The sequence below is a fragment of the Charadrius vociferus genome, unplaced genomic scaffold, assembly GCF_000708025.1.
Source record: "Charadrius vociferus isolate BGI_N301 unplaced genomic scaffold, ASM70802v2 scaffold370, whole genome shotgun sequence".
In the NCBI taxonomy this organism is placed as follows: Eukaryota; Metazoa; Chordata; class Aves; order Charadriiformes; family Charadriidae; genus Charadrius; species Charadrius vociferus.
Genome location: NW_009646744.1, coordinates 3355010 through 3358154, shown reverse-complemented (window position 1 = coordinate 3358154; position 3145 = coordinate 3355010).

Genomic DNA, 3145 nt, shown 5'->3' with positions numbered 1-3145 from the left:
TTTATACATAATGTGTCCAGCCATCCCTTGCTGTGGAAAGCATCATGGTTTCATACCGACGCCCCTTTACAGAGAGCCAAAAACCCAATTACAGGCAAACCGTTCCTACCTGCCCCGACAGCCTGCAGGTGGATGCATTTCAAAACGACTCTCTGCTTAAAAACATGTGAAGCATCTCGTTTTTCTTTTACCTGCGCGTACTCTGATTGAGAGGGCAAAGCAGTGATGGAGGTGTGAGAGGAAATTCTCATCAAGACCCCCTGGGAACACCGGTGAGCCAGCGTTCCGCTCCCAGATGTACATATACCTGTTCGTATGTACGCACAAGTCGGTGTCATCACCGTTTTTAGCAATTAGCCTTGGCCTTAGCCATGGCCAGAGCCAGGCGTCGCAGGAACACTACAAACAGACCGGCGTATGACCCCAAATACGACAGCTACAGGTATTGCCAAATATTCCCGGCTGCTGTCGCCGCGGCGCTGGCGACAGACGAGACACCTCGGGGGACAGCCGCAACGCTTCGCGCAGGAGCTGCGGGTGCGCACACCTCTTGGCACGTCCCTGTGTGTGATCGCGCACGGGCCTGTGGGCACACGCGTGCACGTACGTGGCGGGGCGCACATAGGTGCGTGCACGTGTCCACACGCGTGTTCGAGCGGGGTTGATCCCCAGCTTTGCCCTCCCGCCCCGAAGCTCTGGGGAAGGAAAGAGGCAATTCTCTTGCGGGTGCAACCCTTGTACGTACAATGCCAGGGAAGGGATTATACCAGGGATTAACATTTTAAACTCCCCTACCAGACCCACTGACTCGAAGATCCTCAGGCCGGTAATCGTGTTACTGTCTCTGGGATTAATGCGTTCCTGAGTTCAGACCCGAATTTAAGGAGAGATCGGTGAGAGCTGCGCCCCAAACACCCCGGGCTGGGGCAGGACTTGCTGCGTTTGGGTTTTTCCTCCTTTTCTTTAGCCGTTCTCTCCGTTTCCCCTGCCCCTGCCTCGGGAGAAGACTCCACGAGCGCTTTTCTTGTCGCCTGCCTCCTCCTAATTCCCGGCAATTTATCCCGTATTAAAACTCCCTTAAGGAAGAATGGCCCAGGACCCAACACCTGCTATGCAAATGGCAGCAAATCCCCCGGGCCCCCGTGGCGGGGCAGTGGGGACCCGCGGGCTGCCGGTGGTCCAGGAGCATCCTCCCCCGGCTGCAAGACTCCATCCCCAGCGCCAGGGCTGGGGGGGACGACACAGGATGACCTCGAGAGTCCCCCTATCCCCCCCCCCAAAAAAAAAAGCTCAGGCTCAATTTCATCCCACCATTACGGAGCTTCAATTCTTTCGGGTTATCTTTATTGCAGTTAAAAGGAAATAAAAGTCAAAGCCACTCCTAAACAGAATTATTTATATGGAGGGTATAAAAGAAAACCTGAGCATCTCAGCATGGAGTTAAGCTTCCCGCTCTGCACGTTGTTGGGGGGGATTTCATCCGTGCGGCAGTCAATGAATTTTGTCCCTTTCTTTTAGGATAAGTGTTCTAGCTTCAATTAACAAAATACGGATCAACAAAAGAGGGGGAATTGTGGGCGGGAGAAGGTGGAGGGGTGGGGGTGGGGGGGGGAAGAGAAGAAAAACCTCTCGCACAATAAGGTGGGGGGAAAAAAGGACTCGTTTCTCCGAGGTGACATCCTAATCTCATTTTTCCCACTTAATGCGGTAGCTGGGAGGCTGGGGAAGGGCCGGGCAGGGAGCGTACCGTGGCAGTGTGACCACACCGGGAGCGTTTGGTCCCTTTTCCTTGGATTATTGGGATTAGGGTTGTTGAAACCTCAGGCAGCCGGTCGCATCCCTGGGCACCTGCTCCCCGGGGGTACCCGGTACCGAAACGGAGGGGGTGGGGGGGTGGCACCGCTGTGCCGGAGACCCGCGGGAGGACCCCTCGCAAACCCCTCCATCTCCATCCCCACGCTTTCTTCCCGTGGCTCTTTACCATGATCATATATTTCCCAGCCCCGAGCGCTTGACTGACACTTGGGCTATTATTCGGGGAGATAGATTGTTTGGCCTGAAGATGCATTGTTTGGGCTCCTCATAAAAGAAACAAGTTAAATGCCGCAGCTACCACACACAAAAATGACTCCTTCTGGCCATAAAACCAGTGGGACAAGGAAGTGGTTGTAGGAGTCAAACATAATTGATGCTCAGAAAGATGTTATAAATAATCTGCGCCGAGTCCTCTCTCATGTGCCTCAAAACCACAGAAAGTGGCGCTTTTTTTTTTTTGGCTTTTTTTTTTTTTTTCCCCTCTTTATCTCCCCTTGAATTCAGGAGCATAATACACCGTGAGCACCAATAATTGATGTATGTTATAATTCTTCATTACCCTATCAGTAGTCTGGGAAAATTGGAAGAAAAGAAAATGCCAGAAAGTTATGGTAAAACTTAAGATGCGACAGAAGTAGCTTTCTTTGCTCATGCTGTGAGTGTTTGAATAAGAAGAATGTCCCTGCACTGTAACAAGCTAAAAGAATGAGGAAGACAAAGGATTTCACGAAAAAGGTTTAGATAGAAGACAAGGCAAGTGAAACTGAAAGGAAGGGAAAAAAACCATTTACAATGGAACAATGCGTGTACTAATCGCTTTGATATATTATACAAACCCAAAGACCCAAAACATTGTGTAATTATTTATAAATGACTTCTCCACTCCTGTGTATAATACCGAAGAAAGAATAAAACTGCAGGCTACTCTCTAAACTATTTCTAAATAGACCTAGCTCAAAAGGAAGCAGAAGTGTTTGAAAAAAAAATAATTAATGGTTGATTTTATGGTTGTCTCATTAAAACATTTTAATTACAACAAACAAAATACATTTGTGCTTGCAGGGAACAATCGTTTACCTACTCGCCCCACCACCACCGCCCCCTTCCAAAAAGAAGGAAAAAGTTACATCACGCGTTTAAAACCCGAAAATAAAACATTCCCACTATTTCCGCAGAGCCCCCAGCAGCGGCTGAGCCCAGGCCGCGGCTCCCGGGCACGCGTGGGGGATTTCAGAGCGGACCCTGTTCCTCCGGGCCAGGAACCCCCCGACTCTCGGGGACCCTCCCTGCGATGTCCCCGTGTTCCCCTCCCACCGGCTGCCCCCGGCAC